The sequence below is a fragment of the Meriones unguiculatus genome, chromosome 17 (genome assembly GCF_030254825.1).
Source record: "Meriones unguiculatus strain TT.TT164.6M chromosome 17, Bangor_MerUng_6.1, whole genome shotgun sequence".
NCBI classification, from domain to species: Eukaryota; Metazoa; Chordata; class Mammalia; order Rodentia; family Muridae; genus Meriones; species Meriones unguiculatus.
In genome coordinates, this window is record NC_083364.1 from 3,643,827 (window position 1) to 3,670,506 (window position 26,680).

Here is a 26,680-nt window from a genome sequence, read left to right on the forward strand (position 1 = left end):
CTAGCCATGTGTTAGCATAGGCTGCAAGTGACAATACCAAACATAGCCATTTAATCCAGAGCCTTGTGGAAAATTTCAAATGTTGAAAACGTCATACTCTGCACAGTGCTTTTTTCCTCAGATTCATGTTCACCTGTTCTCCAACAGGGTTAGTAAATACAGCATTCTCCAGCAAAGAGGCCACCTAAGAGAGACACATCTTCACTTAGGACCATGTCAAATTCATGCTGTGATAACCATTCCAAAGAAATGTTAGATGAACAATGATTCATTGTGCAATAGTTAATATTTAAAACTGAGCAATTAAAATAATTCCACTTCTTTCTCATCTGAGAAATATCTGCTGGGTACTTGGAAGTGTTCATTGTATGTATAAAATTTCTAAATTTGGAAATCATGCCATTATGGTGTGAAAAAGTGACAGTCCCATGGAAGTGATTCAAGGCTGGAATTTCTCATACTTGTGGTGACATCCCATTGTGAGGTGGTGATCCAGATTCTTTCTACACCTAAATATACCCATCATCTGAAGCTGGCTACTAAGATAGAGTTCATTTCACCATAAATGATAACAACCTTTGCTGATGTCATGATTTGTTTATCATATATGACAGCCCTTCTCTTGTATAACTGCATACTATCTGGGATTACATTTGCAAAAGCTAGACAGACTCCATTACTTTGCATCTCTTCTCTCAAGTCTGAGAGAAACTGAGTTCCCTGGTCATCATCTGAGATGACCAGCCCTACCCAGGTCCATGTAAAATAAAGTATCAGAGACACCATGGCATTGGGAAAACATGTATCCTTGTGTGCTTATATCTGGTAGACATAAGGAAACTGGACTTTGTCATTCAGGTTAGGATGAAATGGTCCAAAGAAAATCTGAAGGTTGAGAAACAGAGGAAGGAAAGTGAGAAATGTGATTAGCTAGAAGTTCATATCTAGATATGAGTTGTGTTACTCACCTTCCAGAATTCCCTTCAAAAGGCAATTAAGATTGCCTTGTACGTATCATGCATTTTCTTATGTGGTTCTATACTATGTCTTTCATCTGGACATTCAATAAATCATTTTCTGCGTTACTCCATTTCACCCATTTTTTTGTAATATGGAGAAATGTTAATGATATATTAATATCTGACTTCTTAATCCTCTAGAATATATTGATCAGCACACACAAATTCATGCTGCCCATTCATTCTCTCTATGACCTTGGGATTGGCACTGATAAGCTATTACCTCTCCTTTTACTACATAGCTTCACCTTTGGTTCATGGAAAAATGACTCCAGTTTTAGAGATGTACTCCATGATGGTCCTGTAAGGCATACATCACATGTAGACAATCTACAGACAAAATTAGAGTATTAGAGTAGAGTAGTAGAGTATTGGGTTTTGTTGACATTTCATCAATAATGCTCAATGTATTAAAACACATGACAGTAACGACAGAAAATTCCAAAGACATGTTGGGTAAAAAGGAAAGGGTTTCTGTTGATCTCATCAGTAGCAAAAAGCAGTACAAGAACAAACTCATATTTCTGATCTGTTATTCTAAAACATGACATAGGAGAATTGTAAAGGATACTGCAAACATAAAAATTTTCAAATATATTGAAGTGAACATTTTAATGTGCCCTCTCTAAATTTATGTATAAATTCTATCTACCCTAATATAAAAGTATAAACGAAGAGATCTTTGAAGATGAAAGCATTTCAGAATTCGTCAAAATGAGTCATGGTCATTTAAATATTTTAATTAATTTTTTATTGTTTTATATTGAGAATTTTTCCATTGGAAATATTTAAATAGCTGATTTGATCTCTGAGACTCGTCTTTGAACTAGATCTAGATATTGAGTCTTCCACACTTCTGTCTGTCTTGGAATTCTCATTCTGTAGAATCATGAAAAGCCCATGACCTGAACAATGTATCTAATTCATGGTACTTTATGCTTTGTTTTTAATTATTAAAAGATAAATATTAAAAGATTAAAATCCAATTGACTTTCTTAATTATATTTTCATTTGTATGTATAAATTATCTTGACATATAAAGGTCATACAATAAATAATAAAATGTTATTTGGCTTTCATGTTCATGTTCTTCAGCATAATAAAAATCTCATTAAATCATATTTAATAATATCCATAACTAACAATAACATTTCAAATGCCTGAGACCAAATTATGGTTGATTTCTTATGTTATAACTTGTAAACTATTATTTAAAAATGAGACATTAAAAGAGCATAAAATATTAAAAGTGAATCACATATGAGTATATTCTGAAGAAAGAATATTATACTTTCTGAAATGGAGTGGAGAAACTTAAAAAGCATTATGTACCTGTAAGACATTGTCTAAGAATAAAATTTTACTTATAAAAGATTATGATTGATTTTGCTGATTTCATGCAACATGAGAAAAACCATCAATAATGACATATCCATAATGGTTTTATAACATGATTTTTAGCACCTTCAACTGTAAATTTTTTCAAATATGTCATTTAAATTTATATAACAATTCAACCAGGTATAGAAGACAAGATACCACATCATATGGTATTATTTCATTTTTGGTGTAATTCATACATCAATTTTCTCTTATATGTTTTTCTGAATTTTACTATGTCAAATTGGTAAAATGAAACAGAAAATCCTATCAGACTAGTCTTAATATTACAGCCTTCCTAATTCTTCAGCATTCTTTTAGTGATGTCAGAACACTGGGCCATTTTCTCCCTATGAAATGTGTTCTTCTGTCTTAGCATAGTCTCCCAGGACTTCTGTTTCCATTAGCAATTGTCTCTCATCTGAAACACAAACACCCACCATGCTCTTTTGCTGACTGCACTTGTCAATTGTGAATTTTTTCAAGCACCAAACTGTAATGAAGCAGTTGATATGAATAATACTTATTATTTCCTTTAAAAGAGTCACTAATGCCAAGCTATAACATAAGAGGAAATCAAGAAACTAGATAACAAAAACCAAGCAATCAATTTAAAACTTTAGTATCGAGCAGGGGCGGAGCCAAGATGGCGACTAGCACACACAGTTTCTGAGCGGTGGGATACCTGATCTTCTGAGTTGGAGAATGGAAGGACCCCCAACCCAGGAAAACCACAGCGAGGCTTTCTGAACACCAGAGAACATCGCAGGAGGTGAAAACTTTGGCCTCCGGTCACCCGGAGACTTGCCTGGGGAAGGAGTTCTTGCGGCACTCCCTTCCCCCAGACCTCCTTCCTCCTCGGCACAGCGGCACAGTGGACTCATCTTTCTCAGCGCAGACCTAACTGCCTGGGGTATACAGCCGCTGAGACGGAGCCCCAAGCACTTTAGCAGCAGACAAAAGCCAGCAGTACGTGCCCCGGACTCCCAGAATCGCGCAGCGGCTGCGCCATCCTCCCAGGGCACGAATCTGCTAGACACCATACTAGCTCCGCAGGATCGCCATCACTGACGGTGCGGCCCGCCCAATCCCACAGTGACAGAGAATACGCTATATACTCACCAAAACCAGGCAGAAACGTCATACAACCTGGACACACCAGGCGCTGGGCCTCCCGAGCTTGGAGAGCACAACGAAGAGATCCCAGGACTTCCCAGAAAGCTTTGGGACTAGCAACCCAGTCTCCAGTTACAGGGGGACGTGGAGGCGGAACAGCACTGAACTGGCGGGGCACCACAGCCCTCCAGATTAAGACTAACCAGGGCCAAACCAGAGAACAGAGAGCCTGGTTACCCCATCCCTGCTGAAGTGACCACCCTGAAATCTCCAGCTGCAGCAAGACCTCAGAACCTGGCAGTGACAGCAGCACAGAACTGGCGGAACACATCAAAGAAGCAGGGCCAAACCAGAGAGCAGAGAGCCCCAGATACCACGATCTCGGCCAAGAGACCTGCCTGTAAGTGAGTGCATCCTTGAGAATCTGCAGTTCCCCAGACCCTGGGTCCTTCTAAATCAGAAGCCAGGCATCGAACCCCCCTCCCACCCACATACCCACTTTGGGAAACAGAGGGGCACTAGGGGCATTGAAGTTCCTGCCCTGTGGGCCTGATTGAGGAGCTAAGACAGTTAATGCCAGAAATTGCGCTGCGATCATCATTAGCGCCTGCGACATATACAGTGCAGAGCCCCTCCCACACACTCAAGGGTTCAACATTAGCCATCACTCTGTCCCTCGAGAAACTCATCCACGCACACTTACACACACAGACACGCACGCGCGCGCGCACACACACACACGCTTGCATTTGCCCCGTTTGCGCCTGCGTACTTTCCTCCCACAGGTACAGCTAGTCCCCAGCACACGCTGAGAGTGCTCAGCTTCCTGAAGAACTCTCCAGAAACCAGAGAGAGACAGCACCAGTCTGATCTGCAGAATCCAAAAACAAACAGGGAAGGTTTCAGATAAGCCAATGGCCAAAGGTAGGCGAAAGAACACTTCCAACATAAATCAGGACATCATGACTTCACCAGCAAACGCCAAAATTGGTGGATACACCAATTCAGCAGAAGCACAGGAAAATGATTTTAAAGCCATGCTTGCCCAATTATTTGAGGCTCATAAGGAGGAAATGAACAAGTCTTTCAAAGAGATGGCCAGTCAATTGGAGGCAAAGAAAGAAGAAATAGACAATATCCTTAAAGAAACACAGGCAAACATAGCCAAACAAATAGATACACAAGTAGAGGAAAAATTAGTGGCATATAAGAAGGAAATGAAAAAAGAAATAGAGGCCATCGTAGAGAGACAGGAATCCAAATTCAAACACATGAAAGAAATGGTGCAAGGCATGAAAACAGAATTAGAATCAATAAAGAAAACACAAAATGAGAAAACCCTTGAGCTGGAGAACTTGGAGAAAAGATCAGGAACAACAAAAGTAAGCATCACCAACAGAATATAAGAGATGGAAGAGAGAATCTCTGGAGCTGAAGACACACTTGCAGAAATGGATACTTCTCTCAAAGAAAAAGTAAAATCAGAAAAGTTCCAATCACAAAATATCCAAGAAATCAAGGATGCTATGAAAAGACAAAATCTAAGAATAATAGGAATTCATGAAAAAGAAGACTCCAGACTCCAAGGTCCAGAAAATATTTTCAAGAAAATCATAGAAGAAAATTTTCCCAACTTAAAGAAAGAGATGTCCATAAATATACAAGAGGCCTACAGAACTCCAAATAGACTAGACCAGAAAAGAAACACATCACGTCACATCATAGTCAAAACACTAAATCTACAGAACAAAGAAAAGATATTAAAAGCAGCAAGGGAAAAAGGCCAAGTAACATATGAAGGTAGACCTATCAGAATCACGCCGGACTTCTCATCAGAAACTATGAAAGCCAGAAGGGCCTGGGCAAGTATCATGGAGACTCTAAGAGATCACAAATGTCAACCCAGACTACTATACCCTGCAAAGCTTTCAATCAACATAGATGGAGAAAACAAAATATTCCATGACAAAACTAAATTTATACAATATCTACACAGCAAACCATCCCTACAGAAGATACTAGAAGGAAAACTCCAATCCAATGAAAACAAATTCACCCAAGAAAACAGGGCATACAGATAATGTCCCAACAAAAATGAAAAGAAAACAAGCAATGAAACAGGGTTAGATCATCGACTCCATTACAAAAGGAACTAACATGCATTGGTCACTATTATCTATCAATATCAATGGACTCAACTCACCAATAAAAAGACACAGGCTAACAGAATGGTTAAGGAAACAGGATCCAACATTCTGTTGCATCCAAGAAACACACCTATGCAACAAAGACAAACACTACCTCAGAGTAAAGGGCTGGAAAACTGTTTTTCAAGCAAATGGTTCCAGAAAACAAGCTGGAGTAGCCATCCTAATATCTAATAAAATAGACTTTCAACCCAAGTTAATAAAAAAAGATAAGGAGGGCCACTATATTCTCATCAAAGGAAAAATCCACCAAGAGGACATCACAATCTTGAATATCTATGCCCCAAATACAAGAGCACCGACATTCGTAAATGAAACATTATTAAAGCTTAAATCATACATTGATCCTAATACCTTAAGAGTCGGAGACTTCAACACTCCGCTCTCACCAAGGGACAGATCAACTAGACAGACACCAAATAGGGAAATAAAAGCACTCACAGAATCCCTAAATCAAATGGACCTAATAGACGTCTACAGATCATTTCACCCAAACTCAAAAGAGTACACCTTCTTTTCAGCACCACATGGAACCTTTTCCAAAATAGACCATATAGTGGGCCACAAAGCAAGCCTCAACAGATACAAAAGGATTGAAATAATCCCTTGTATACTATCTGACCACCATGGACTAAAGCTCGACCTCAACAACAACAGAAACAACAAAAAGCCGACACGCACATGGAAACTGAACAACTTACTACTCAATGACAGCTGGGTTAAGGAAGAAATAAAGAAAGAAATTAAAGACTTCCTAGAATACAATGAAAAGGAAGGCACAACATACCCAAATTTATGGGACACATTGAAAGCAGTGCTCAGAGGAAAATTTATAGCACTAAGTGCCTGCAAGAAGAAATTCGTAACATCACATACAAACAACTTAATGGCCCAACTGAAAACCCTAGAAAAAAAAGAAGCAGATACACCCAAGAGGAGCAGACGGCTGGAAATAATCAAACTAAGGGCTGAAATCAATCAACTAGAAACAAATAAAACTATCCAAAGAATCAATGAAACAAAAAGCTGGTTCTTTGAGAAAATCAACAAGATAGACAAACCCTTAGCCAAACTAACTAAAAAGCAGAGAGAAACTATCCAGATCAGCAAAATCAGAAATGAAAATGGGGACATAACCACAGACATTGAGGAAATCCAAACAATTATTAGGTCATACTACAAAAGCCTATATGCCACAAAATTTGAGAATCTGAATGAAATGGATAATTTTCTTGAAAGATTCCATCTACCAAAACTAAGTCAAGATCAGGTAGAAAGACTGAATAGCCCTATATCTCCCAAGGAAATCGAAGCAGTTATTAACAGTCTCCCCTCCAAAAAAAGCCCTGGACCAGATGGCTTCAGCACAGAATTCTACAAGACCTTCAAAGAAGTGCTAACTCCAATTCTCCTCAAGCTATTCCACAAAATAGAAACAGAAGGAACACTACCAAACTCATTCTATGAAGCCACAGTCACCTTAATACCTAAACCACACAAAGACCCAACAAAAAAAGAGAACTTTAGGCCTATCTCTCTTATGAACATTGACACAAAAATACTTAATAAAATACTTGCAAACCGAATCCAAGAACACATCAAAGATATCATCCACCATGACCAAGTAGGCTTCATCCCAGGCATGCAAGGGTGGTTCAACATACGGAAATCCATCAATGTAATCCACCACATAAACAAACTGAAGGAGAAAAACCACATGATCATCTCCTTAGACGCCGAAAAAGCATTTGACAAAGTCCAACACCCATTCATGTTTAAAGTCTTGGAGAGATCAGGGATACAAGGCACATACCTAAACATAGTAAAGGCAATATATAGCAAGCCTATAGCTAACATCAAACTCAATGGAGAGAAACTTAAATCAATCCCACTGAAATCAGGGACAAGACAAGGCTGTCCATTGTCCCCATATCTCTTCAACATAGTACTTGAAGTCCTAGCCAGAGCAATAAGACAACTAAAGGAGATCAAGGGGATACAAATCGGAAAGGAAGAGGTCAAAGTGTCACTATTTGCAGATGATATGATAGTATACATGAGCGACCCCAAAAATTCAACCAGAGAACTCCTTCAGCTGATAAACACTTTCAGCAAAGTGGCAGGATACAAAATCAACTCAAAAAAATCAGAAGCCCTCCTATATACCAAAGACAAAAAGGCTGAGAAAGAAATTAGGGAAACAACACCCTTCACAATAGCCACTAATAACATAAAGTACCTTGGTGTGACTCTAACCAAGCAAGTGAAAGACCTGTTTGAGAAAAACTTCAAGTCTCTGAAGAAAGAAATCGAAGAAGATATCAGAAGATGGAAAGATCTCCCGTGCTCATGGATTGGTAGGATTAACATTGTGAAACTGGCCATCCTGCCAAAAGCAATCTACAGATTCAATGCAATTCCCATCAAAATACCAACTCAATTCTTTACAGACCTTGAAAAAAAGATTCTCAGCTTCATATGGAGAAACAAAAAACCCAGAATCTCCAAAACGATCCTGTACAACAACAGATCATCTGGAGGTATCTCCATTCCTGATCTCAAGCTGTACTACAGGGCAACAGTAATAAAAACTGCATGGTATTGGCATAGAAACAGAAAGGAGGATCAATGGAACCGCATAGAAGACCCAGAACTAAATCCACACACCTATGAATACTCGATATTCGACAAAGAAGCCAATTCCATTCAATGGAAAAAAGACAGCATCTTCAACAAATGGTGCTGGACCAACTGGATGTCTACATGCAGAAAAATGAAAATAGATCCATATTTATCACCCTGCACAAAACTAAAGTCAAAGTGGATCAAGGACCTCAACATAAAACCAGATACCCTAAATCAATTGGAAAAAAAAGTGGGGAACAGCCTAGAACTCATTGGCACAGGAGACAACTTCCTGAAGAGAACACCAACAGCACAGGCTCTAAGAGCAACAATCAATAAATGGGACCTCATGAAACTGAAAAGTTTCTGTAAAGCAAAGGATACCATCATCAAAACAAAACGACTGCCTACAGATTGGGAAAGAATCTTCACTAACCCTTTATCTGACAGAGGACTAATATCCAGTATATACAAAGAACTAAAGAAGCTGAAAAGCAGCAAACCAAGTAATCCAATTAAAAAATGGGGAACAGAGCTAAACAGAGAATTCTCGACAGAGGAATATCGAATGGCAGAAAAACACTTAAAGAAATGCTCATCCTCATTAGCCATCAGGGAAATGCAAATCAAAACGACCCTGAGATATCACCTTACACCCATCAGAATGGCCAAGATGAAAAACTCAAGCGATAACACATGCTGGAGAGGATGTGGAGAAAGGGGAACCCTCCTCCACTGCTGGTGGGAATGTAAACTGGTACAACCACTCTGGAAAGATATCTGGCGCTTTCTAAGACAAATAGGAATAGTGCTTCCTCCAGACCCAGCTATACCACTGCTAGGTATATACCCAAAGTTTGTTCAAGTACACAAAAAGGACACTTGCTCAATCATGTTTATAGCAGCTCTATTTGTAATAGCCAGAACCTGGAAACAACCCAGATGTCCATCAACGCTGGAATGGGTACAGAAATTGTGGTATTTTTATACAATGGAATACTACTCAGCAATCAAAAAGGAGGAAATCATGAAATTTGCAGGCAAATGGTGGGATCTAGAAAAGATCATTCTGAGTGAAATATCCCAGAAGGAGAAAGACAAACATGGGATATACTCACTTATATAGATTTATAAGATATGATAAACATAATGAAATCTATACACCTAAAAAAGATAATCAATTGAGTGGACATGGGGTAAGATGATCAATCCTCATTTAGAAAGACAGATGGGATGTGCATTGAACGTATGACAGGAGTCTACTGAGCGCATCTGAAAGACTCTAACTAGCAGTGTTTTCAAAGCAAAGACTCATGACCAAACCTTTGGCAGAGTACAGGGAATCATAAGAAAGAAGGGGAGTTAGTCTGATGGGGAAAGGATAGGAGCTCCACAAGGACCAAATATATCTGGGCACAGGGTCTTTTCTGAGACTGACATTCAACCAAGGACCATGTATGGATATAACCTAGAACCTCCACTCAGATGTAGCCTGTGGTAGCTCAGTAACCAATTGGTTTCCCAAAGTGAGGGGAACAGGGACTATTTCTAACAGGAACTCAATGACTGGCTCTTTGGTCTCCCCACCCCCGAAGGGAGGAGCAGTCCTGTTAGGCCACAGAGGAGGGCTTTGCAGCCAGTCCTGAATATACCTGATAAAACAGGATCAGATGAATGGGGAGGAGGTCCCCCCTATCAGTGGACTTGGAAAGGGGCACGATGGAGATGAGGGAGGGAGGGAGGGACTGGGAGGGAATGAGGGATCGGGACATGGCTGGGATACAGAGTTAATAAAATGTAACTGATAAAAATAAATAAATAAATTAAAAAAAAAACTTTAGTATCCTGAGGTACAGTGGCACACACATGTAATCCCAGCATTTGGGGAGGCAGAGGCAGGCAGATCTCTCTGAGTTCAAGGCTAGCCTAGACTACAAAGGCAGCCAAGGTTACACAGAGAAACCTGACCTGAAAATAAAATGTAGTACAGATCTAAGCAGAGAATTATCAATAGAGGATTCTCAAATGGCTGAGAAATATATGCCATCCTTAGTCAACAGGTAAATGCAAATCAAAATACTAGTGAGATTCCATTATATGCCTCCTAGAATGGCTAACACCAATATAATAGGAGACAGCTCATCATAGTGTGGATGTGGAATAAGGGTAACACTCACTCATTGCTGGTGGACATGCAAAGATGTTCAGACACTCTGAAAATCAGCATAGTAGTTCCACATGAAGATTGGAATCACCCTACCTCAGGATCCAGCTATAAAACTCTTGGGCATATAGCTAAAGAATGCTTCATCCTATCACAAGAACACTTGCTCACATATGCTCATTGCTGCTCTTTTCATAATAAGCAAAAATTGAAAACAAATTACATATCTTTCACTTGAAAAATAGATTTTAAAATATGGTACCTTTACACTATGGAGTATTACTCAGCTGTTAAAATATGACATCATGAAATTTGTAAGCATATTGGAGGAACTAGAAAAATCATGCTAAGATAACTCAGACCCAGAAAGATACTTATAGTTTGTACTCAATTATATGTAGATATTAGCTGTTAAATAAATTATAACCCAGATAGAACCTGTAGACCAAGAGAGGGTAGATATATATAAAGGAACGAGCTGAAACACATGGATCTCATTGGAAGGTAGAAATAGAATGAATATAATAGGTAGACTGGTCATGGAGTAATGGGACCTGGAGAATCCGGTGGATAAGGAGAGAGGAGACTGAGTTGAGGGAAGAAATGTGGGCAAAGACAAAGCAAACAGTGCAATTGAGGGGTGAGTAGGAAACCTAGTGGAGTGGAAACTTTCTAAAAATATATGAAGGCAATCCTGGTGCAGTCTCCTAATAATAAGGGAGAAGAGTCCCAACTGTCAACTCTTTTTGACAAAGGAAACTTCCAGTAAACTAGTTACAGCCAATCAAGTTGTGGGCCGAATGGAAATTCCAAACCGCCCAGGCTGTTCACAAAACAGTAATTTGTTCTCTGCAAACTGACAGTCAAGACCCATTACTGAAGACACTACTCACAAAACTAACTATACATAGAGAGGTCAAGCTACAGCCTCTATAAGCCTTTACCCTTACATTCTTCTGTCTTGGGTGTAGAAATATAATCTGCAGGCCTCCAGAGAGAAACTTAACCAGCAACTCAGCCACACAAACTTTATCTACAATCAGTTCTCCCTATAAAACATAGCACAAAATTTTTGGGAGTAACCAATGTCTGCTTTGACTCCATGAAATAGAATCCATGTCTACACAACTTGGAGGGCTAAGAAACCCTGACAACATTTCCCAGAAACCTAAGATAAAACAAATACTACTGGTCTAAAATAAAGTAACAATAAAATCCAGCTAATGGTATTCTGATATATCATAGATCAGTGCCTTATTCAGTCATCATTTGAGAAGCTCCCTGCTACTGCAAATGGGAAAAAATAGAGTGACATAAAAACAGACATTATGCAGAAAAAAAGAGAATGCAAGAGAGAACTTGGAACACACAGCTCAAATTAGATATCTCTGTCAGATCCATCTTGTCAGGGTTTGGGGAACCCTATGGGCAAGGAAAATAAAAGAATGTAAGAGCCAGAGGTTTTGGACACCAATAAAACAATGACCTTTAAATCAACTAAGCAAGGCTAAAATGAACTCAAAAAGAATAAAGCAAAAAGCACATAGCACATTGTAAAAAAGACAGCCTCTTCAACAAATGGTGCTGGTCTAAATGGATATCTACATGTAGAAAAATGCAAATAGATCCATACTTATCACCCTGCACAAAACTAAAGTCCAAGTGGATCAAAGACCTAAACATAAAACCAGACATTTCTGTTAGAAGAAAAAGTTGGGAAGAGCCTAGAACTCTTTGGCACATGAGTCAACTTCCCGAACAGAACACCAATAACACAAGCTCTAAGATCAACAATCAATAAATAGGACCTCATGAAACTGAAAAGCTTCTGTAAAGCAAAAGACACTGTCATCAGAACAAAACAACAGCCTATAGAATGGTAAAGACCACCAATACTATATCTGACAGAAGGCTAATATCCAGAATATATAAAGAACTAAAGAAGTTAAAATGCAAGAAATCAAGTAACCCAATTAAAATATGGGATACATAGCTGAACAGAGAATTCTCTGTAGAGAAATATAGAATGGCAGAGAAACACTTAAAGAAATGCTCAATGTCCTTTGTCATCAGGAAAATGCAAGTCATAGCATTTCACCTTATACCCATCAGAATGGTTAAGATCAAAAACGCAAGTGACAATACATGCTGGAGAGAATGTGAATAAAGAGGAACTCTCCTCATTGCTGGTGGGAATGTAAACTTGTACAACCACTTTGGAAATCAATCCGGTGCTTTCTCAGAAATTAGGAATAGACCTTCCTCAATATCCAGCTATACCACTCTTATGCATATATCTAAAATATGCTCAAGTACACAACAAGGACATTTGCTCAACTTGTTTGTAACAGCTTTATTCGTAAGAGCCAGAACCTGGAAACAACCCAGATGTCCCTCAGTTGAGGAATGGATACAGAAATTGTGGTACATTTACACATTTATACTACTCAGCAATTAAAAACAAGGAGATTGTGAAATTTTCAGGCAAATGGTAGGATCTAGAAATGAACATCCTGAGTGAGGCGTCCCAGAAGCAGAATGACACACATGGTATGTACTCACTTATAAGTGGATGTTAGACATGTAATATAGGATAAATATAATAAAATTTGTACACCTACAGAAGCTAAGAAAGAAGGAAGACCCTGAGTAAAATGATCAATCCTCACTCCAGAAAGGCAAAGGGGATGGACATCAGAAGAGGGAGTAAATGGGGAACAGGACAAAATTCTATCACAGAGTGCCTCTTATAGACTCTACCCAACAGGATATCAAAGCAGGTACTGATACTCACAGCCAATCTTTGGGCAGAGTGCAGGGAATTTATGAAAGAATTGGGAGATAGAATGACCTGGAGGCGACAGGAGATCCACAAGGAGAGCAACAGAACCAAGAAATCTGGACTCAGTGGTTTTTTCTAAGACTGATACTAAAACCAAGGATCGTGCATGGAGATAACCTAGAACCCCTGCACAAATGTAGCCCATGGCACCTCAGTGTCCAAGTGTGTTTCCTAGTAATGGGAACAGGGACTGTCTCTGACATGAACTCAGTGGCTGGTCTCCTCCCTATTGAGGTAAGCCTTACCAGACTACAGAAGAAGACTATGCAGCCAGTCCTGATGAGGCCTGATGGGCTAGGGTCAGATTTTAGGTAAGGAGGACCTCCCCTATCACTGGACTTAGAGAGGGATATGGGAGGAGATGAGGGAGGGATGGTGGGATTGGGAGGAAATGAGGAAGGGGACTATAGCTAGGATATAGAGTAAAGAAAGTATAATTAATATAAAAAAGAAAATTAAAATTAAAAAGTGCAGAAAAAAGCACATAGCAGACAACACCAGATCCTCTAAATATATATGATGAAATTCAGTTGAGTAGGAGCATGAGATTCCTGATTATGTGAATGAGTAGATCTCTTGATTTTCATATCTTCCATTGAGGGGGTCTTATTCTACTGTTAGTCTGCCTTGTCCAATTTTCATGTTATTTTTATCTTAATATGTTTTACTTTGTTTTGTTTCTTATCTCTTAGAAGCTTGTTCTTTTTTATTAAGAACAGAAATGGAGTAGATTCAGATAAATCAATACATTGAGAGAAACTTGGAGGTATAGTAAAAAGAGTACTGTAAACAGAATATTTTGTATGAAAAATAATCTATTTTATGAAATGGGGGAAGTAAAAAGAAAATTAAACTATAGCAAATACTCAAATTTTTAGATGAAGAAGAAAATGAATAAGAAAATTTATGGATAAAAAGAAAACTTTTAAATGAGAAACCTGATCTAACTAATGGCTTCCATGCATGACTAGAGGCTAGCTAGATGTAGTAAATCCAACTAAGCTGAATGACTGCTGACTCCCCTCACTCTCAGTATCAACCCACCCATCCACCAACTACGCTACCCTTCAAGGTATACTGTTCTCAAGTTATGGGTGAGGCCCCCTGCTCTAGGAAAGGCTGTCCACCAGCACTCCAGGTATGACTTTTGTTCATGGACTGTCCCCACACTCTCATTCCCTGCTTAGCCTACCCCCAGTGAATCCTTGTTTTCCCCACCATGTCTCAGCTCCCAACTCTGACATAGATCTCCTTGACATAGATCAATAGTATCATAGAATCATTTTCCTAACCTAAAGAATGTTACAAAATGATATTAATTAGGAGTCCCTCTGTCAGAGTTTGGAGCTAAGACCTAGGAGGGAAGAAAGGAGGATTCACTGAGAGTAGGCTGGGCAGGCAATGAGAGTGGGGGCAGTCCATGAACAAAAGACAGTAACAAAAGTCATATCTCCTGTATCTAAAGCTACAAGAAGGCTACAGAACACCAAATAGCCAGAAAATAGCCCCCTCACTGCATAATAATAAAAACACTCAATGTACAAAATAAAGAAAGAATATTAAAAGCTGCAAGGGGAAAAGAAAATTAACAAAGAAAAGCAGGTTCTTTAAACTTACACTGGACTTCTCAATTGAAACTGTAAAATCCAGAAGGATCTGAAAAGATGTCCTGCAGACACTAAGAGATCACAGATGCCAGCCCAGAATGCTATACACAGGAAACATTCCCATTACCATAGGAATGAAAAGAAAACCCAAGATATTCCATGATAGTCAAATATAAGCAGTATCTATCCATCCCTACAAAAGGCACTTGAAAGAAAACTCCAAACCAAGATTAACTGCACCCATAAAAACAAGAATCTCACACCATCAGAACACACACACATACACACACACACAATGTCATACCATTAAAAAATAAGAGGAATTTACAGTCACTGTTCTCTGATATCTCTCAATAATTCTCCAAAAAATAGAAACAGGCTGACAGAATATATCTGAAAACACAATCCATCCTTATGCTTAACCTCAAGCTGAAAGGTAGACATTACCACAAGGTCAAGGATTGGGAAATTTTTTTTTCCAAACAAATGGACATGAGGAGCAAGCTAGGTAAAATCATTTTAATGTCTAGAAATAATATCAATCTAAAATTAATAAAAAGTGACAGGGAAGAACACTTTATATACATCAAAAAAAAAAAACTACCAAGATGATATGTCAGTTCTTATTATCTATTACCCAAATGCATGAGTACACATGCTTGTAAAAAAATTCACTAAAGCTTAAATCACACATGAACACTCACACATCAATAGCAGGGGAATTACACACACGATTCTGACCAAAAGACATGTCATAGAGACAATAACAACAACAACAACAACAACAAAAATACTGGAGCCAACAGACGTTTTATGTATGTGTGTGTGTGTATATATATATATATATATATATATATATATATATATATATAATTTCACCAAAACACCAAATATTATATCCTTTTATGAGCACCTCATGGAACTTTCTCCAAAACTGACTACATAATCACACACAAAGCAAATCTCAACAGATAAAAAAAATAATAATAAAATAACCCATTCATCTTATGAGAACACAACAGATTAAATCTTCATTTTAACAACATAAGAAATTTGATTGTTCTTGGAAGGGAAAATAAAATAGATTTTATGGATACAAGGGGATGGATTGTGATTGAAACAGGAGGGGTGGAGGAGGAAAGGACAGAGGAGAGAAGGGCAGGATTGGCAACTGGAATATGGAAACATGATGTTGATACTTCCTACAATTGAAACTCCTTAGCAGCTATAGCAATAACCCGTGAGGACTTTTAGTAAGAGAGATGATAGAGCCAGAACTGACCATCTTCTATAACTAGGCAAGACTCCCAGTGGTAGGAGCCTCAAAACCCTTTGCTCATATCTGTCTTGCTGCTGCAAGATATGCAGGGCAATGGTGGTTCAGACCTTTTGAAAGTGACCAAGCAATGACTTGTATGACTTAAAACCCAAGCCACAAAGAGGGAGCTCATATAAGAAACTCCCCGGATGACAGGAACCAGAAGCTGGATTGCTCTCAGAGACCTAGGATGTATTCTACCACAACTGAGAAAATAAATAGATTGTTGTTTTTTTAAATATAAAAACTGCTTTCTCTTTATTTAGACATTAGGAGGAAAAAAATAATTTTGCTCACATAGCACCTTAAAAAAACAAGTTTGGTATATTTCTAAATAAACAATACTAAATAGGCAGATAAATACTTTCTTCAGTAAAAACTGGCCAAATATTATTAAAACTTTACCATTCAAGAAATCAAATTATATAAAGGCATTTAGGTTTGCAACCTTTGAATGATGTGACAGCTGCACTTCCACCCACCAGTGTTTTATGCCTGCTCTCCTGTTGATCTGGTCCTAGAGCAGACACTAAACAAGCATGGACGTCAACAATGGTCTGAAATAAATGATTCTTCATGAAATGCTGCTATGTTCATATCAGTGCCTAACCCAATCATCATCAGAAACTCATTCTTCCCAGCATAAGAAGATCACCCCTTACTTAGAAAGACAAATAGGATAGACATTGGAAGTAGGAGAAAATGGAAAGCAGGAAAGACTCTACCTAGCAGTGTATCAAACCAGATGCTGAGACTCATAACTAAACCTTGGACAGAGTTCAGAGAATCATATGAAAGAAGAGGGAGTTAGTATGACCTGGAGAGGACAAGAGCTCCACAAGGACCAAATATATCATGGCACAGGGATCTTTTATTAGACTGATTCTCCAACCAGGGATCATGCATGGATATATCCTAGAACCTCTGCTCAGACATAGCCCATGGCAGCTCGGTATCCAAGCAGGTTTTCCTAGTAAGGGGAACAGGGACTGTCTCTGGCATGAACTCTGAGGCTAGCTCTTTGACTTCCGCCCCAACCCCCGTGGGAGGAACAGCCTAGCTAGGCCACAAAGGACAATGCAGCCACTCATGGAGAGACCTGATAAGCTAGGTTCAGATGGAAGGGAAGGAGGACCCCCTCTATAAGTAAACTTAGAGAGGGACAGGGAGGAAATGAGGGTGGGAGCCTGGGATTGGAAGGGAATGAGGGAGAAGGCTACGCTGGGATGCAAAGTAAATAAACTGTAATTAATATAAAATTAAATTGTGTGTGTGTGTGTGTGTGTGTGTGTGTGTGTATAAAGTCATCCTTCATAAGCCAATGAGAGGAGGTTTGGAAATTCACACCCAAACATTGGGCTAAACTCTGGGAACCATTCAGAAAAGTGGAAGGAAGCATTATAGCAGTTATAGGGTTAAAGGCATCAGGAGAACACAGCCCACAGAATCAACTAAGCAGGGTTCACAGTATTTCACAGAGACTGAAGTGGCAATTAAGGAGCAGGAATGAGTCTATGTTCGTTTCTCTGCATATTTAATGTGATTAACTTGGTGAGATTGTAGGACTCTTACCAGTAGGAATAGGAATGTCTGACTATCTTGCCTGTTCTTGGGACCCTTTTCCTCCTGCTGAGTTGCCTCAACCAGCCTTGAAATGAAGGTATATAACTAGTTTTATTGTATATTCTTATGTCTTATTCAGTTGACATCCCTGGGAAGCCTGCTCTTTCATGAGGGTAAATGGAAGAGCAGTGGAGATATAGGAAAATGGAAGGGGGTAGAACTGGGAGAAGTGGAGGGAGGGTAGGCTGAATACAGACATAGTGTATGAGAGAAGAATATAAGAATATAAGAAAGCTGCAGAAGGCTCTGTGGGAAAAACGAATAAATGACCAAAACCCAAAAAGTCAACAAAACAAAAAATGTAGAAAACCTACTAAAATACTACTAATGATCATTTCTGGGTGGTGATACTTCACAGTTTACACTTGTTCTTTTTGGTTTTTCTACATATTTCCTAATTTACAGCAATCATAGAAGTACTATAATCTTTGCAGAAAGCATTACTCCCCTTTCTAATGAGTAATTCTCATTCTAATAATCCCTCAAGAGCTTCATGAAGATAATAGGTGCAGAGAAATCAATCATTAGGCAATTTCATCATTATACATGTAGAGTATAAAAACACAAATCTACATGATCTTCACTACTGCACACCCAGGCTCTACTATATACATCATCATATGTATGGTCTGTCATTGACCAACATGTTCCATGGCCCATGATTGATCATATATCTGTGTGCTGAGTGGGTTCCAGTTTGTATTGTATTTTTATGCCCTCAGCTCTGTTGTAACTAAACCACAATATATTTTCTTTAGTGACTTTGGGAGAGGTTATGTTTAATTATACAAATGGAGATAATACTGTTTATCATTGTTTTGTATAGATATTTTTAGAGATCTCAGAGCAAAAAAATGAGCTGCTTTCAGAAATCTTTACTTCTAACTTGTATCCACTAGACACTTGAAATATAATATGGCCATTAAAGTGATAAAAACTTTTATCTATCTATATGAGGGGGTTAAATAAATTCTATTAAAGACAGCTCATATAAAAAAAGTCTGACAAATTTTTATACACAAAATATTTATAGTATATATGAGATTCTCTGGAAACTGGTAAGATAGAGCATTTTTTTTGGGGGGGCTATACCCTTCTCTTTTTTTTTTTCAATGCAGTTTATTCAGGAACCTTGAACAATCCTCGGACCCTGGGGAAAGCCAGCCCACAGCTTAAATAGCCTCTGGGTAGCCAACCCAGGCGTGCCATGTGAGCAATGCAGATAGGTCCACTTACATGGAAGCAAGCCAGATCCTCAGCCTTAGCCAAATGTGGAATTGTTCGTGACAGAGAGCACTCACCATCGGGAAGGTAGAAGGCGAAAAACAGCTCCATCTTTAAGGCATAGCATTCCGCAGCTCTCTACAGTTCCCCCTTTTTGTTTTAGACGCATCAGGCAAGAGTAGAGGTCTGATCTCTGATATTAGAAATAAATTGGGACTTTGTACCGATGTTCATTTAGGTGTCATCCACCCAAAGAGCATCAGACCCTTCCGATACCTTTTTCTCAGAGGCGGGACCTGGGGCATCAACCGCATGCAATCAGACATGCTCTTCTCTGGGTCCAAAGCGGCTGACCCTGAGTGCAGTGCTTAGCCTCGCATCCTGAGCATAATATTTTAGCTTTTTATGGTAGCCAACCATGCTTGGGGAGAATGTCCTGCTTCAATGGCTGTAAAGGCCTGAATGATCATGGCTGCATCACACTGTTGTGAGACTCTAATCTTGCATATATACCACAGGCAAACCAAGGAGACCAACACCAGAAGGCCTGCTAACGCTCCCATGCCCGCCCATTCCTTCAGATGATTCATAGCTGCAGCAATCCATGTTGATAATCCTGTGGCTAGTCCTGCGTCCACTCTGGTAGAATTTACTGTGACAGTGGCCACTCTCAGCTGCTCCATCGTAGTATTGAATTCTCCAGTCCAATTACCTAAAATATAGCTAGACAATTGTTTAGACAGATTTGCAGCACAGGAAAAATTCTCATGTTGTATGCTAGTGACTCAAAGTCCAGCATATTTTCATTGACAGCCAGGTTGAGCGATTTGCCATAGGGTAAGAGGTCAATCCTCTGATTGACCACCATCAAGCTTCCTTTTAGTAGAGCATTAATTCCTTTATGTACAACTAAGGCATGAGCTACATTGGCTAAATGATTATTCAGGGTCTGAGCAGTCTGCCTAGTATGACTCATGGCTAATGCCCTGGTGGTAGCTCCAACAGCCGCCAATGAGATGGTAGTAACAATGGTGGCTGTAGTTCCAAGATCCCTTTTCTGTCTGAAGAGAGTCATAGCGTGAGGGGCATCAATGGGCACAGGCACCCAGTGAGGCCTGTGAGTAACCAGGGCATACCTAAATTTACTAGCATTCCAGCATTGGACAAAAAAGCAAGTATCATTACCACAATTACTTGGCTCTATCTGGCTAATAATGAATAAAAATGGGGGATATAGACAAACAGGTGTGGGCTTATAGGAAATATTATGAGAAGCCTTAACCCCTCTTTGGAACATCCTGCGTCAGTTCTAGAACTAGCAGGGGTGGTGTCCGAGGTCTGAGTAGGTTCAGGAGACCATTGCCCCCAGGGGCGAGACGTGCTCCATGCCAATTGACAAACTCCATGTTTTCCTCCAATTTTGAAAGTCATTTAAGGTTCTTAAATTATTTTTTTCCCTTTTTTTAAATTTTTCATCAATTACACTTTATTCATTCTGCATCCCCCCATAAGCCCCTCCCTCCTCCCCTCCCAATCCCACCCTCCCTCCTCCCTCTGCTTGCATGCCACTCCCCAAGTCCACTAATAGGGGAGGTTCTCCTCTCCTTTCTGATCTTAGACTGTCAGTTCACATCAAAAGTGGCTGTATTGTCCTCTACTATGGCCTGGTAAGGCTGCTCCCCCCCAGAGGGAGGTTATCAAAGAGCAGGCCAATCAGATTATGTCAGAGGCAGTCCCTCTTCACATTACTATGTAACCCAATTGGACTCTGAACTGCCCTGGGCTACATCTGTGCAGGGGTTCTGGGTTATCTCCATGCCTGGTACTTGGTTGGAGTATGAGTCTCTTGGAAGTTCCCTGTGTTCAAATTTTCTTGTTCTGTTGCTCTCCTTGTGGAGACCCTGTCCTCTCCAGCTCTTACTATTTCCCAGTTCTTACCTAAAATTCCGTTCACCTGCCCAACAGTTGCCCATCCGGCTCAGCATCTGCTTTGATAGTCTGAAGGGCAGAGGCTTTCAGAGGCCCTCTGTGGTAGGTTCCGAGGTTGTTTCCTGTTTTCTTCTTCTTCTGATGTCCATCCTCTTTGCCTTTCCGGATGGGGATTGGACATTTTAGTTAGGGTCCTCTCTCTTGCTTAGTTTCTTTAGATGCACAGGTTTTAGTGGGTTTGTCCTATGTTGTATGTCTATATGAGTGAGTATATACCATGTGTGTCTTTTGGCTTCTGGGACAACTCACTCAGGATGATCCTTTCCAGATCCCACCATTTACCTGCAAATTTCATGATTTCCTTATTTTTCATTGCTGAGTAATATTCCATTGTGTAGATGTACCACAATTTCTGCATCCATTCTTCAGTTGAGGGGCATCTGGGTTGTTTCCAGCTTCTGGCTATTACAAATAAAGCTGCTACAAACATGGTTGAGCAAATGTCCTTTTTCTGTACTTGAGCCTCTTTTGGATATATGCCCAGTAGTGGTATGGCTGGATCTTGAGGAAGCGCTATTCCTAGTTGTCTGAGAAAGCGCCAGATTGATTTCCAGAGTGGTTGTACAAGTTTACATTCCCACCAGCAGTGGAGAAGGGTTCCCCTTTCTCCACAACCTCTCCAGCATGTGTTGTCACTTGAGTTTTTGATCTTGGCCATTCTCATGGGTGTAAGGTGAAATCTCAGGGTTGTTTTGATTTGCATTTCCCTAATGGCTAGTGAGGTTGAGCATTTCTTTAAGTGCTTCTCTGCCATTCAGTATTCCTCTACAGAGAATTCTCTGTTTAGCTCTGTTCCCCATTTTTTAATTGGATTACTTGGTTTGCTGCTTTTCAGCTTCTTTAGTTCTTTATATATACTGGATATGAGTCCTCTGTCAGATAAAGGGTTGGTGAAGATTCTTTCCCAATCTGTAGGTGGTCGCTTTATTTTGATGATGGTGTCCTTTGCTTAACAGAATCTTCTCAGTTTCATGAGGTCCCATTTATTGGTTGTTGCTCTTAGAGCCTGTGCTGTTGGTGTTCGGTTCAGGAAGTTTTCCCCTGTACCAATGAGTTCTAGAGTATTTCCCACTTTTTTTTCAAGCCGATTTAATGTGTCTGGTTTTATGTTGAGGTCTTTGATCCACTTGGATTTCAGTTTTGTGCAGGGTGACAAGTATGGATCTATTTTCATTTTTCTACATGTAGACATCCAGTTAGACCAGCACCATTTGTTGAAGATGCTATCTTTTTTCCATTGTATGGTTTTGGCGTCTTTGTCAAAGATCAGGTGTCCATAAGTGTGTGGGTTTATTTCTGGGTCCTCTGTTCGGTTCCATTGATCCACCATTCTGTTTCTATGCCAGTACCATGCAGTTTTTAAAATTGTTGCTTTATAGTACAACTTAAGATCAGGGATGGAGATACCACCGGAAGATCTTTTATTGTAGAGGATTGTTTTAGCAATTCTGGGTTTCTTGTTATTCCATATGAAGTTGAGAATTTTTCTTTTCAGGTCTGTAAAGAACTGTGTTGGTAATTTGATGGGAATTGCATTGAATCTGTAGATTGCTTTTGGTAAGATGGCCAATTTTACTATGTTAATCTTGCCATGTTAATCTTGGCAAGATTACTATGTTAATCTTGCCATGTTAATCTTACTATGTTAATCTTGGACGGTCTGTGTCAGGAATTTTTCGGATTTAGCATTTTCTTTGACAGATATATCGATTTCTTCCATTGTATCTTCTACACCTGAGATTCTTTCTTCCATCTCTTGTAGTCTGTTGGTTATGCTTACCTCTGTAGTTCCTGTTTTCTTCCCTAGATTCTTCCTTTCCATTATTTCTTCCATTTGTGTTTTCTTTAATTTTTCCAATTCTATCTTCAGGTCTTGAGTTGTTTTGTTTACTTCCTTCACCTGTCTGATTGTACTTTCCTGTTTTTCTTTTAGTTCCTTCAACTCTGTTTCTATCATTTCATTCAGTGTTTTAAGCATTTCCTTTCTAAAGGCCATAAACTGTTTGGCTGCAGCTTCCTCTATTTCTTTACGGATGGCAATATTCTGTTTGAGTTTATCTTCCTCTATGTCTTTACGAATCTTATTTGTTTCCTCTGTTATCATCTTCATGAGCATACTTGTTAGGTCATCTTCTTGGATTTCAGCTATGGTGGGGTGTCCAGGGCTACTTGCCCCTGGGTAACTGGGTTCTGGAGATGCCATATTGCTCTGTCTTTTGTTGCTTGAGCTTTTACGCTGGCCTCTACCCATTGTGTTATCTTAGGTGTTTGGGGTTATTTTCTGGTGGTTCCTGGGGATCCTGTGGTGGAGAGAATCCCCTTTGCAGAAAGCTGGTTTTTCCTGAAGGATGTCTTCTCAGCTTTTTGGGTATAGTCCCTGGATGGCTGGTGTTTTTTCAGGAGTTGCTCACCTCAGGGATATAGACCTGAGTGGTAACTGTGGTCTTTGTTAGTCGAGAAGGTTCTCCTCTCACCCATGGAAGTCCTGAGGGCAGCTGACCTGTTTCTGAGTTTCTTGTTGTAAATTTAATGATCAGCTGCTGTGACCCAGTTGGACATCAGGTGCGCCTCAACTGTTTGTGCCTGTGTCTGAAGCACAGCTGAGTGTTGGCGCCTCGGCCCCACTAGACTGCTAGACTTTTTCTAGGGAAGGATTGGGTGATTTAGGTCAGTCCAGTTTCCTTCCTTCCCCGTGGATTCTCTGGAGACATGGACTCCCAGTGTCTTTTTTTGCCCTGGTGCACACTGCTCAGTGTCCGCCAGCTGGCTGGCCGCAGAAACTGCCTGTGCCTGGAGCACAGCTGTTTGATGGCGGCTCAGTCTCCGCCAGCTGTCTGGTGCGCAGAAACTGCCTGTGTCTGCCTTTGCGGCTTTTGGGAGCCTGAGTGCCTCCCTAAGCTGGGTAATTTTCTGGGGACCTTTTCAGGTTGGGGGTGAGCTGAGTGCTCTGAGATCAGACCCGCCGTTTCTATGTCCGGTGGCGAATCAGGCGCGCAGGCAGGCAGGGCTCTGTGCAGGAACCTGGGTCCCTGGCTCTGGCTCCGGGCTGGCTCCTGGGGTGCCCGTGGAACCCGCCCGAGTCTTTTCCAGGGGATGTCTGGGTGACCTAAGGCCGGTCCCAATCGTTTCCTGTACCCTGGGGTTATCTCTCGACTGAAAATTCCAGTCTCTGATAGTGTGGTGCCCACGGTTCAGTCTGGGACCGTGACCAGAGACACTGGCTTGTGGCTCTGGGCTGGGGCTGGGGCTGGCGGCCGGCAGCCAAGTGTCTGGCGGAACGGAGATCTCTTCCGAGGTTTAGCCGGGTGAGTTAAAAGCTGATTGAATCCCCCACCGTGGGGTATCCTCTCACCTGGGAAACACAATGACTGTGTTTTATGGCCGAGAGTTCTGATTGCTGGTCACTGTGCTGATCCTGCTGTGCTGCTGCTCAGAATGAGAGTCCTCCCGGCTCTGCCATCTTGCCTCTCCTCCCCAGATCCAGCTTCTTAGAAATGCTGAAGCAAGATTTCTTGGGCTCAGGAGACTATGGCCATCCCATGAAACATGGCTGGATAACTTTAGTGTTCAGTTGACAGAAGTTAGGTAAGAAAGAATATTAATCACGAAAATACCTCCATGAAATAGGTCTGTAGGCAAGCTGGTAGGGCTTTTCCTTGACTGATGATTTCTGTGGGAGAGCTCTGCTCATACAGTGTAGTGCCACCTCTTAAAAATGGCCCATGAGTGGTATAAGAAAATAGGCTGAGTCATCTATGGAAAAAGGGCAAGCAGCGATTCTCCACATCCTCCATATCAGTTCCAGCCCTGCCTACCTGCCAATGATAGACTCTGTTGTAAAAGTATAAGATGAAATAAACACTTCTCTCTGCCATAAATAAATATAAAGTAAATCTGAATATATGCAAAGTCAGACATCTGCCTTGACCAACAAATAATGTATATATGTCTTGAAGTTTACAGTGCATCTAATAAATGCATATGGAAACCAGTAATATGAGAAAGCAATAGAGTCAAAGTTTGCACAGTGCCTTGTGGTGACTGGTTTTAATGCATTCTGTAATATGGGATGTGAATCAGACTAAAGAAAGCACAGAAAACATCAATACATGGATAAAGAAGGCCCAGGCACATTGCATAGCAGCAAAGTGGATAAAATTCAATAGTTACCCTGCTCTCTCTGCTCTGCAACCACCACTATTAAACTCTGACACTCAGGATAGAGGAACTTTGTAGACAAATTGAAAACACCTCCTTTTCCATGAACAGTAGGCTAGTTCTCATATAATTTACTTAATGTTGCATCTGTTTATTAGCTGAAAAGAATATTGATTAGTTATCTGATATTAATCATGACCCATTTGTGACTGAGTATACGCACAAGTGAAAGCAATGTAAAACTTGATGACATTGAATCTCACAGCTGACAGGTTTTATTTTTCATACTCATTTTCTGCTCCATAATGACATTAAGTACTGGTATAGAAACTATTTGTAAAGCAATGCACATGTATATTCACAAATATATGTGTAATATTCCATAAGTATTCATATATACTGGTCACACACCTTTCTTTCTATGTATAACATTATACACTATTATTAGAGACCAAAGTTAAGTAACCTGTTTATAAAGACCTTTAAGAATACATGCTGATGTAGGAATCCTTGGCAGATACTTGAAGAGACATTTTAATGCATCCTATTCACATTGAACTCATACCAGTGGTGTGGAATGTATTTTCATGTCAGATCATGAGACTATGCAATAGCAATGTTCCCCATAAGGAGATCCATGAAGAAACAAGAAAGTATAACCTGTTCTTTCAACTTATATGTAATTAAATTGGATTTTAATACAAGAAATCCACACTACAATGAAATACCTTTGAAAATATTAAAATAATAAATAATAAAAGAGAAAATTTTCTGTATTTCTTAATGTTACAGAGGGAAACACAGGAGAGAAACTTTCAGAGTTATTATATACAAGCACAGACATCTAATTGTTGACATTTATGCAGGAAATTAATAAGTTAATATTTACCTAAAATCAAGTATTCCATTATAGAAATCTTTCTCCTGTGGTTCGTGATCCACTAAAAGAAAAAAAAAAACAACAACAAAACAAAACAACAAAAAAAACCAGTCATTCCGTAAATCTCCATTATCCTTTGTTCTCCAAAAGCAGCTGGTTTCTGTCAAACTTCACAATATGAGAGAAATCTTCAGGAGCAAGAAAGAAATAATGATAACACACACAGCTTCCTCATGTCTTCCAAGAGCTAAGACTGAGCAGATATGAAACCAGTTACTCATGCAGACAAACATATGCACATTGACACCTATGTGCCTCTTTTATTACTGTTACTGACTGGAGGAAGGCACATTTATTTCCTCTTCTCCCCATTTTGTGACATGCTCCCTGGATACATCTGAAAAAAAATCTGGCCTCAGCATCCAGATCTGAGACCTGAAATATTTTCATCAAACAGCTCAGAAAACGTGTTATGAGGTCCTCCAGCCTCAAGTGCCATGATTTCACATGTATGCTCCAGGGACAATA

General features: G+C 39.9%; 1 pseudogene; it reads right to left on the reverse strand.

Moving 5' to 3' along the window:
* Nucleotides 1–26,433, reverse strand: LOC110541933 (vomeronasal type-2 receptor 116-like; annotated as a pseudogene).
* Nucleotides 26,434–26,680: the final 247 nt, after the last annotated feature.